General features: G+C 49.4%; 1 protein-coding gene across 1 annotated transcript in view; it reads left to right on the forward strand.

Annotated features, from left to right (window-relative positions):
• foxred2 (FAD-dependent oxidoreductase domain containing 2) overlaps positions 1–1,324 on the forward strand; it is a 59,641-nt gene extending 58,317 nt beyond the window's left edge. Inside the window, exon 10 of the transcript XR_013549536.1 lies at positions 736–1,324. The gene's annotated coding sequence lies outside the window, so the exon portion shown is untranslated. The remainder of the gene's footprint in view (positions 1–735) is intronic.
• Positions 1,325–12,043: the final 10,719 nt, after the last annotated feature.

Raw genomic sequence — 12,043 nt, forward strand, 5'->3', positions numbered from 1 at the left:
CCTGACTGACCTCCTCCACAGGCACACTCCCACCTGCACCCTCCGCTCTGCCGCTGCCAATCTCCTATCCCCCCACATCCGGACTAAACTCAGATCCTGGGGGGACAGGGCTTTCTCCATCGCTGCTCCCACCCTATGGAACTCACTACCCCAAACCGTTAGAGACTCCCCCACACTCACCACATTCAAAACATCGCTGAAGTCTCACCTGTTCAGAACTGCCTTCAACCACTGAAGGTCACCTCACCTACTGTCTCCTTTCTCTGTTCATTTATTTATTTATTTATTTATCTATTTATTAATTTCCCTATGTTCTCAAAATCTCTGTAAAGCGTCTTTGAGTATATGAAAAGCGCTATATAAATAAAATGTATTATTATTATTATTATTATTATTATTAGTCTCACCCCATGTTTCAAAAAAGTGAATTCCATTTTCTTATTACATTTTATTTATTTATTCTTGGCGCATTTGGAAGAAACTTAGCATATCCACATATCTTCCCTGCAACCATCAGGCTGTTAAACATTACAACCTCCAAAAAGCTCTGAACTACATAGACTACTTAGTTTAGTTTAGTTTAGTTTAGAGATACAGTTTTACAGAGATACCGATTTAGTTTTGTTTAGAGATATTGTTATTATTGCACTATTATTGTTTTGTTTTTTATGTGTACATATGTGTGCATATATGTATGTATATATATATATATTTATTAATATATATATATTACAGAAACAAAGTGGAATCTAACTACTACAGCTCAGACTCCAGACGTATGTGGAGTAGATTACGCTGCGTCACAGATTACAAAAGGAAAAACAGGAGCACTGTTCAGCCAAACGCATCTCTCGGACGAGCTTAACACCTTTTACGCCCAGTTCGATGCAGACACCATGAGCCCACAGGTGTGCAGGGGGGGACTACCACACTGTCCTTACAAACGGCAGACGTGAGGCAGTCCTTCAAAAAGGTTAACGACCGCAAAGCTCCAGGGCCGGATGGTATTCCAGGGCGTGTGCTGATCAACTGGCAGAGGTGTTCACCAATATCTTCAACCTCTCTCTGAGTCAGTCTGTGGTTCCCACCTCCTTCAAAGCATCCATCATCGTTCCTGTTCCAAAGAAACCAGTGACCTCCTGTTTAAATGACTGCCGTCCTGTCGCACTGACATCAGTCGTCATGAAGTGCTTCGAGCGACTAGTCAAAACTCCCACCTGCTCCTCTCTCCCTGACACCTTGGACCCTCTTCAGTTTACATATAGACCAAACAGGGCCACGGACGATGCCATCGCCATGGCAATACATACTGCGCTCACCCACCTGGACAAAGGAAATACATATGTGAGAATGCTCTTTATTGGCTACAGCTCGGCATTCAACACTATTATTCCCTCAAAACTCGTCCCCAAGCTCCTTGATCTTGGACTGGAGACCTCCATCTGCAGATGGATATTTGATTTCCTGACGGGCAGGCCCCAGGTGGTGAGAATTGGCAGCCACACCTCTTCCTCGCTGATCCTCAACACAGGCACACCACAGGGCTATGTGCTCAGTCCTCTCCTGTACTCCCTGTTCACGCACGACTGTACTGCTAAGCACAGCTCAAACAGCATCCTAAAGTTTGCTGACGACACAACCATCTTGGGCCTCATCACAGACAACAATGAGACGGCCGACAGAGAGGAGGTAAAGGCACTAAACAGCTGGTGCCAGGAAAATAACCTCTCTCTCAATGTCAGCAAAACTAAAGAGATGATCGTGGACTACAGAAGACAGCGGGGGAGTGGACACATCGGTGATGCTGAGGCTGAAAGGGTCAGCAGCTTTAAGTTCCTCGGTGTGCACATCACTGAGAACCTTTCCTGGACACTGCACACGGACACAATAACAAAGAAGGCCCGCCAGCGGCTCTTTTTCCTGAGAAGACTGAGGAAGTTTGGCATGAACGCCAGCATCCTCACAAACTTCTACAGATGCACCATCGAGAGCCTGCTGACGGGCTGCATTACAGTCTTGTACGGGAACTGTTCTGCCCACAGCCACAAATCACCGCAGAGAGTGGTGAAGACGGCACAGCACATCACTGGCAACTGTCTCCCGGCCATTCAGGACATTGTCTACCGGCGGTGCCTGCGGAAGGCACGCAGCATCATCAAGGACCACAGCCACCCAGCACGCAGGCTGTTCTCCTTGTTACCGTCAGGCAGACGATACAGGAGTATGGCTGCGCGTACCACCAGACTTAAGAAGTTTCTACCATCAGGCTTCTGAACTCATAAACACATTTCACATCATAAATGTTGATTATTTTTTATATTGTCTTTTTACCTATTTTTAATATTGTCTTTTTGCTAGGTGAGGTTCTAACCCCCCACCCCCCGAGTCAGGTGGGGCAGTTCAGTAGACGAACAGCCTGAGGGAAAAAGCTGTTCCTGAACCTGTGGTTCTGCAGCTAATGCCCCTCAGCTCAGCCTTCTTCTGCAAGGCAGCGGGTCAAACAGACCTTGGAAGGGGTGAGAGATTTTTTTTTTTTTAGATTTAGAGATACAGCGCGGAAACATGCCCTTCGGCCCACCTGGTCCGCGCCGCCCAGCGATCCCCGCACATTAACACTGTCCTACACCCACTAGGGACAATTTTGTTTTTTTAACATTTGCCCAGCCAATTAACCTACATACTTGTACGTCTTTGGAGTGTGGGAGGAAACCGAAGTTCTCGGAGAAAACCCACGCAGGTCACGGGGAGAACGTACAAACTCCGTACGGACAGCGCCCGTAGTCGGGATCGAACCTGAGTCTCCGGCGCTGCATTTGCTGTAAGGCAGCAACTCTACTGCTGCGCCACCGTGAGAGGAGCCCCTCATGACGCTGCAGGCTTTACGTTTGCACCTTCCTCTGCAAATGTCACTGATGGCAGGGAATCTGGTCCCAGTGATGTGCTGTACATGGGGGGTGTGGGGTGGGGTGGGGGGGGGGGGTGTGGGGGTGGGGGTGGGGGGGGGGTGGGGGGGGGGGGGGTGGGGGGGGGGGGGGTGGCACTAGAGGTATGGAAAGGTACACACCAAACCTGAGTAAGGTGCCTGTCCACTAATCCACACCTAACATGGAACTAGACACATGGAACTGCAGATGCTGGTTTATAAAAAATGACACAAAGAGCTGTAGTAACTCATTGGGTCAGGCAGTATCTCTGGAGAACACGGAAAAGTGACATTTGGCCATAGTGTTTGGCCTTCAGTTGAGCAATTTATTTCATCTGCGTTGTGATGTTTGTCTTTGTTGGGTTTCACTGCTAGGCATGTTTAGCTGGCCTCAAATCACAAGACAGGACTCCTACAGCCGATCACTAACCGGTGAGGGCTGGACTTTCAAAATGGCGCCATGACCTTGCATCTCTTGCATGCGGGCTCAGTGGACCATCTCTGTACACTTTGCTAATCAGGAATCGTGCTAAGGTATGGCAATACTCTACTGGACTGTATATAAAAAAATAAATTTACTGTGCATTTGCACATGTGACAATAAAAGCACCATTGAACCCATTGAGAATCAAACTGAGTTTAAATACCTGGGAGTCCACATCACAGAGGATTTGACATGGACAACACACATTGCTGCACTGGTGAGTAAGGCAAGGCAGCGCCTTTACCACCTCAGAAAGCTGAGGAAATTCAGAGTCTCTCTGAGGATCCTTCAGTGCTTCTACTCTGGGGCTGTAGAAAGCATCTTGTCCGGCAACATCACAGTCTGGTTTGGGAACAGCTCTGCCCAGGACAGGAAGGCTCTATGGGACCTACAGGAAGGCACCATGGGAACTACACTCGCCCCCCTGCAGGACCTATACATCAGGAGGTGCAGATCCAGAGCCAGCAACATTATGGGGGACACCTACCACCCCAGCAACGGACTGTTTCAGCTGCTACGGTCAGGCAAACACCTCCGCTGTCACGCTGTGAAAACGGAGAGGATGAGATGGAGTTTCTTCCCACAGGCCATCAGGACTGTTAACTCTTATATCACCAGGGACTCATTTACTGTATTAAATTTTTTTTGGTGTTGTGTCTTTTAAAAAAATAATTCTATTCTGTCTTGTAGTTTTAGCACAATCCGCAGGCGTGGCCACTTTCATTTCACTGCACATCTTGTATATGTATGTGACGAATAATGTAGACTTGACTTGGAAGATAGACACAAAAAGCTGGAATAATTCAGCGGGACAGGCAGCATCTCTGGAGAGAAGGAATGGGTAACATCACCCATTCTTTCTCTCCAGAGATGCTGCCTGTCCCGCTGAGTTACTCCAGCTTTTTGTGTATAATACATATTCACACGCGTTCACATATGTACACACAAAAAACAAACAAAAATAATGCAATAATAATAATAATAATAGTCTATATGTAGTTCAAGTCTGTGGATAGCAACATTTTGCAGAAATCACTGTCCTTAACCTAACTATTGTTGCACAAAATGCTGGAGTAACTCAGCAGGTCGGGCAGCATCTCAGGAGAGAAGGAATGGGTGACGTTTCGGGTCGAGACCCTTCTTCAGACTGATGTCTGACTTGGTGATGCCGGCTGCAGTAACATGCCTTGACCAGATGGGGGTGGTACTGTGACCCAGCACTTCCAGCATAAGTGCCAGGCAAATGTAACACATGAAGAAGGGTCTCAACCCGAAACGTCACCCACTTCTTCTCTCCAGAGATACTACTTGTCCCGCTGAGTTACTCCAGCGTATTAGGTCTAGCACATGTAAGACAAGATAGATACAAAGAGCTGGAGTCACTCAACGGGTCAGGCAGCATCTCTGGAGAAAAGCAATAGGTGACGATTTGGGTCGAGACCCTTCTTCAGACCCGTCTCGACCCGAAACGTCACCTATTCATTTTTGTCCAGAGATGCTGCCTGTCCCGCTGAGTTACTCCAGCTTCTTGTGCACATCTTCGGTTTAAACCAGCACCTGCAGTTCCTTCCCACACATGGAGCACAAGCCTCAACTTCGTATGTGTTGGGAAGGGCCAGTACCCGAGGCTCCTCCTGGTGTAGAGTGCGGTGGAGGTTTAATCCTGCCCAGCGACGGGTTTGTACTGGCAGGTGAACTTGTTTTCTGTTTGAACTTTCTCCACTCCTTCCCTCCTGATGCACATGGTGCACCTCTGCTCTGCTCCTCCTGGAAACTGCCTCACTCATCCTCAACAGATCCAGCTGAATTTCACTCTTCCCCTTTACCCCACCTTACCCCACAATCCCATGCGTTTAAGACAGTTCCCACACCCTCTACCACTGCCAATCTGCGTCAGTCAGCGAACTCCGTCCATATTAAGGCATGGTCTAGACAGTGGTGTCAAAACCCCAAGGGCAAAATTCCAACCCACCCTAATAACTCCAAATAAATTCTCGAAGAATGTCATAGGTAGGGTCGACTGTCAGAACCTTTTTCCCCAGGGTGGAAATGTACAAAGCCAGAGGCTTTGTGGTGCAGTGGGTAGAGTTGCTGCCTCACAGTGCCAGAGACCCGGGTTCGATCCTGATCATGGGTTCTGTAAGAAAATAACTGCAGATGCTGGTACAAATCGAAGGTATTTATTCACAAAATGCTGGAGTAACTCAGCGGGTCAGGCAGCATCTCAGGAGAGAAGGAATGAGCGATGTTTCGGGTCGAGACCCTTCTTCAGACTGATGTCAGGGGGGCGGGACAAAGGAAGGATATAGGTGGAGACAGTGGGGGATCTGGGAAGGAGGAGGGGAAGAGAGGGACAGAGGAACTATCTAAAGTTGGAGAAGTCATATGTTCATACCGCTGGGCTGCAAGCTGCCCAGGCGAAATATGAGGTGCTGTTCCACCAATTTCCGGTGGGCCTCACTATGGCACTGGAGGAGGCCCATGACAGAAAGGTCAGGCTGGGAGTGGGAGGGGGAGTTGAAGTGCTCAGCCACCGGGAGATCAGGTTGGTTAATGCGGACCGAGCGCAGGTGTTGAGCGAAGCGATCGCCGAGCCTGCGCTTGGTTTCGCCGATGTAAATAAGTTGACATCTGGAGCAGCGGACGCAATAGATGAGGTTGGAGGAGGTGCAGGTGTTTGTACGGAGGAACGGAGTTTGTACGTTCTCCCTGCGACTGTGAGTTTTCTCCCGCGCTCCAAAGATGTAGAGGTTGGTAGATTAATTGGCCCAGTAGGTAATTTGTCGGTAACCTAGTAGGTTATATGTAGGTAAAATTGTAAATTGCCCCGATTGTGTAGGATAGTGTTAGTGTATGTGGTGACCGCTGGTCAGTGCGGACCCAGAGGGCCGAAGGGCCTGTTTCCATGATGTATCTCCAACGTCTAAAATCTAGAGGGCATAGCTATGAGATGAGAGGAGGACAGTTTAATGGAGATGTGCGGGACAATTCTTTCACGCAGAGAGTGGTGGGGGCCTGGGATGCACTGCCAGGAGTGGTGATGGGGCCAGATACGATGGTGGTGTTTTTAAGAGGTTTGCAGATCGTACGGTTGCCAACTGTCCCTTATAGGGCGGCATGGTAGCGCAGCGGTAAAGTTGCTGCTTTACAGCGAATGCAGCGCCGGAGACTCAGGTTCGATCCTGACTACGGGTGCTGCACTGTAAGGAGTTTGTACGTTCTCCCCGTGACCTGCGTGGGTTTTCTCCGAGATCTTCGGTTTCCTCCCACACTCCAAAGACGTACAGGTATGTAGGTTAATTGGCTGGGTAAATGTAACAATTGTCCCTAGTGGGTGTAGGATAGTGTTAATGTACGGGGATCGCTGGACGGCACGGACTTGGTGGGCCGAAAAGGCCTGTTTCCGGCTGTATTTATATGATATGATTAGCCGGGAGATCCCGTATTTTGGGCTAAATCAGTTTGTCCCGTACGGGACCGCCCTTGTCCCGTATTAGTAGGGTTGCCAACTTCCTCGCTCCCAAATAAGGGACAAAGGGTGACGTCACCGCCACCGCGCCCCACGTGACCTCACCCAGCCAGCGGCCACGCGCTCCCGCTCCACCAATGGCGGCCGCCATTGGTGGAGCGGGAGCACGTGGCCGCTGGCTGGGTGAGGTCACGTGGGGCGCGCTAGGCGGTGACGTCACCTTGTCCCAAAGTTGGCAACCCTAGTAGATCGGCCCATGGAAGTGCAGGAATAGAGGGAGATGGATCTTGTATCGCCAGAGAACATCAGTTCAACTTGGCATCATGTTCGGCACAAACACAATGGGCCGAAGGGCCCGTTCCTGTGCTTCTTTGTTCTTGAACGATTGTCTACGGGCAAACCCAACCCTAGAGGAAGCTGCAGGCTGCCATGGAAACCAAACTAGGTCGCTCGTGCCCTTCAGGGCAAAGAAAACAACTGGCTATGTCTCAGTGTGACTCCTGTGTCCTGAAGCAGTGTCCTGAAGCAGCCTGGGACGGGCTGAAAGCCAGCAGGCTAACGTCGATACACACCCTGAACAAATAATTAACATTAAATTGGATTTGGATTAAAGCCGCCTCCTCACCAGCATGTTAAAACTGTGTACTTCAAAACTTCAGCACCGAAGAAGGGTCTCAACCCGAAACATCACCTAGTCCTTTTCTCTGGACATGCTGCCTGACCTGTTGAGTTAATCCAGCATTTGGTGTCTATCTTCGGTTTAAACCAGCATCTGCACTTCCTTCCTGCACAAAACAGTGTATTGGTGACTGTTATTCCACCTTGTTCGGTGCTTGTCTTGAAGAAACGTCTCAGATCTGGGGAGTTGGTCTGGATTTCTTGTAGGAGGGGAGTGGGTGGTGAGGATAGAAATTAGCCCAAGAGCTAGGTCCTATCCAGCTGAGTGTGTGCCTGAAACAATATAGATGTGCATCCACAAGACTCAATATCACAAAAGAAGGCATGGGGAAAGTTGGGACTGGAACTAGTCCACATACCAATCCCATTACCTAACCTGGTTGCATTCCGCTGCCTGCACCTTGCACATCAGCTCAATGTGCAGCGGTGGAGGGCAGGCCTGTTCTGATGAAGGTTCTCCAAGGGTGTTTGTAGGTCGTTCTCTCCAGGATAATGGGCGATGGGAAAGAGTGGTGTAGGAGCTGTGCAACAACTAACTGAGGATCATGATGGGGAAAATCAATAAGCAGACGATCTCTCCCATTGGACTCATTAGAGTCCAAGGCCAATGACACGACTGTGGTTGGACTTATCTCAGAAGGAGATGAGACAGCCTATAGGGATGAAATCCAAAGGCTGGCAGCATGGTGTTCAGTGAACAATCTGGTCCTGAACTCCTCCAAAACAAAGGAACTTATAATTGACTTTAGAAAAACCAGTGGAGATTACGACCCACTCTACATCAATGGGGTCTGCGTGGAAAGGGTACCAGCTTTCAGGTTCCTGGGTACGCACATCGCAGAGGATCTCACCTGGTCTACCAACACCATCACCACAGTAAAGAAGGCACAGCAGAGACTCCACTTCCTGAGGATCCTCAGGAAAACCAACCTGCAGGAGAAGCTCATGTTGTCCTTCTATCGCTGCTCCATCGAGAGTGTGCTGGCATACTGTATAACCACATGGTATGCCAGCTGCTCAGAAAAGGACAGGAAGGCCCTTCAGAGGGTCATCACGACGGCCCAGAAAATCATCGGCTGCTCACTGCCCTCCCTGGAGCACCTGTTCAGCCTGCGCTGCCTCAGTAGAGCAGGCAAAATAATAAAAGATCCATCCCACCCCGGCCACCGTCTGTTTGTTCATCTGCCCTCTGGTCGACGTTTCAGGTCAATCAAATCCCGAACAAACAGACTTAAGAACAGTTTTTACCCCAGGGCCATACGAGAACTGAACACTACCTGTGCACTAGGCAACACCGTTAAAAAATCTTGTACTTAATTTAATTGTATTTATGTATTTATTTGTTTTTGCATTTATTGCATATATGTTTGTACGCACCGTCAGGATTGGCTGTTTTTTAATTTCGTTGTACTCGTTGCAATGACAATAAATGAATATTATTATTATTATTATTATTAGACAGGCGCAAAATGCCGGAGCAACTCAGCGGGTCGGGCAGCATCACTGGAGAGAAGGAATGGGTCGAGACCCTTCTTCAGACTGAGAGTCGGGGAGAGGGAGACAGGAGGATATGGAATGGTACAAAGAGAATGTGAGGTGTGAAAATTGCGGCACGGTGGCGCAGCGGTAGAGTTGCTGCCTTACAGCGAATGCAGCGCCGGAGACTCAGGTTCGATCCTGACTACGGGTGCCGTCTGTACGGAGTTTGTACGTTCTCCCCGTGACCTGCGTGGGTTTTCTCCGACATCTTCGGTTTCCTCCCACACTCCAAAGACGTACAGGTTTGTAGGTTAATTGACTGGGTAATATGTAAAAATTGTCCCTAGTGTGTGTAGGATAGTGTTAGTGTGCGGGGATCGCTGGGCGGCGCGGACCCGGTGGGCTGAAGGGACTGTTTCCGCGCTGTATCTCTAAAAATATATATTTTTTAAAGCAAAAAAAAACGACAGATCAAAGCAGATGATCAAGGAGACGTAGAATGGTTCATTGTTAGCTGAGAGGAAGGTGTTGACAAGGCATACATACAGTAAAATTCATCAGGACAGTCAAACTAGTCAGAGAACTAGTGTGGGAGATGGACGGAGAGAGAGGGAAAACAAGGGTTACTTGAAATTAGAGAAATCAATATTCATACCGTTGGGTTGTGAGCAGCCCAAGGAAAATATGAGGTGCTGAAGAAGGGTCTCGACCCGAAACGTCACCCATTCCTTCTCTCCCGAGATGCTGCCTGACCTGCTGAGTTACTCCAGCATTTTGTGAATAAATCGATTTGTACCAGCATCTGCAGTTATTTTCCTATACTAAATATGAGGTGCTGTTCCTCTGATATGTGTGTGGCCTCGCTCTGACAATGGAGGAGGCCAAGGACAGAAAGGTCAGTATGGGAATGGGCAGTTAAAGTATTTGGGCAACCGAGTGACCGCGTAGGCCAAGGCGGACTGATCGAAGGTGTTCAGCGTAACGAAAACGCCCAGTCTGCGCTAGGCAATTCAGCCCAGACCACCAGATTCTGGTGTTCTTACGCCACTGTTCCAATCCACACAGACCCAACAACAACACCCGTTCGTTTCGATCGGAAGGGTCTTGTCCCGCGTCCAACTTCTGCTGCAGCTGCCTCCCTGCCTGAAGCGTTTGAACTTTCCAATCTGTCAGTAAGAGGCAGTTTCAAGTCTTCCGTTGCCCGGGAGCAGAGAGACTTCACTGTATCGACTGCAGTGAGAGGGGCCGGCTGTGGGAGAGGGAGCGTGATAAATGTGCATTAACTGTGCGTGGCAGGGGTGTCACTGCAGCTTTCCAGCTGGTGTAGGAGTAGGGTGTGCCAACTGTCCCGTATTTTGGGCTAAATTGGTTTGTCCCGTACGGGACCACCCTTGTCCCGTATTAGTAGGGTTGCCAACTTCCTCACTCCCAAATAAGGGACAAAGGGTGACGTCACCGACCCCCCCCCCCCGCGCCCCACGTGACCTCACCCAGCCAGCGGCCACGCGCTCCCGCTCCACCAATGGCGGCTGCCATTGGTGGAGCGGGAGCGCGTGGCCGCTGGCTGGGTGAGGTCACGTGGGGCAGCGACGTCACCCTTTGTCCCTTATTTGGGAGCGAGGAAGTTGGCAACCCTAGGCAGGAGTCACCTCCGCCTCGCTGGTTGAGGTCACAGGATGCCTTCACTGCCCTGGCCAAGTGCCAGCGCACATTCAAACCCAGCAGAGCCTTTCACAAAGTCTCTCAACCAAACAAAAATGTGCGGCCTGGCTTGAAGGTGCGGGCAAACCCGACGCCAGATTCATCAGCTGTGGCAGGCTTGTCGACTGAAGTTCAGAGCCAGCCGGTCGATGCTCCCGGACACAGTCTGCCTCAGCAATTAGCTCCAAGGGAATGGGATTTTATTCCCCCCCCCCCCTGACACCAACTAACTCTGCTGTGGTAATACGTTGGCCTGAGTTACACAGATAAAGCTGCTTGCGTTTGCTCCAAAGTCTGTGAAGTTTTGTGTCATAACTTCTGAAACCCGAACAAATCATGGGGTCACTGCTCCTTCCCCAAGGGGAAATAACTCTAGCATCTCTCTCCCCATCAGAACTGCACCCTCCATCGACTCCTTTAAGTCCAGGCTCAAAACCTATTTCTACTCCCTAGCGTTTGAGGCCCTCTGAGGGGGTGCTGTGAACTTGTTTATGTATGTGCTGTTATGTTTGTGTGCCATTGTATGTTCGTTCTTAGTATTTGAATCGATTTACAGCACTTTGGTCAACGTGGGTTGTTTTTAAATGTGCTGTACAAATAAAATTTACTTGACTTGACTTGACTACTTACTTCCTCAAATCAGGTCAGGGCCACCTTAAATCGCCCCCTTGCAAGAAGCCCAATGCCATCATCCAGGGCAAAGTAGTCCACTGAGGAGCACTGCATCCATACCTAGGGTGGCACAGTGGTAGTGTTGTGCACCTTAGAGGCTGTCTATATGGAGTTTGTATGTTCTCCCTGTGACCACGTGGGTTTTCTCCAGGAGCTCCGGTTTCCTCCTACATCCCAAAGACGTACAGGTTTGTAGACTGATTGGCTTCCGTGACTTGTCCCCAGTGTGTAGGATAGAACTAGCTTAGTTTAGAGATACAGCGCGGAAACAGGCCCTTTGGGCCCACCGGGTCCGCGCTGACCAGCGATCCACGCGCATTAACACTATCCTACAACTACCTCCTCTGGCAGCTTGTTCCATACACCCACTAAACTTTGTGGGAAAAAGCTACCCCTCAGATTCCTATTAAATCCTTTGCCGTTCACCTTAAACCTATGTCCTCGATTCACCTACTCTGGGCAAGACTCTCTCTGCATCTACCCGATCTATTCCTCTCATGATCTTATACACCACTGGAAGATCAATTTAATGAAAGACACACTCAAGCACACTATTCTACTGTTTTCACCCAGAGAGTTGTGAATCTGTGGAATTCTCTGCCACAGCAGGCAGTGGAGGCCAATTCACTGGATGTTT

This window comes from Rhinoraja longicauda, chromosome 40 (assembly GCF_053455715.1).
Source record: "Rhinoraja longicauda isolate Sanriku21f chromosome 40, sRhiLon1.1, whole genome shotgun sequence".
NCBI classification, from domain to species: domain Eukaryota; kingdom Metazoa; phylum Chordata; class Chondrichthyes; order Rajiformes; family Arhynchobatidae; genus Rhinoraja; species Rhinoraja longicauda.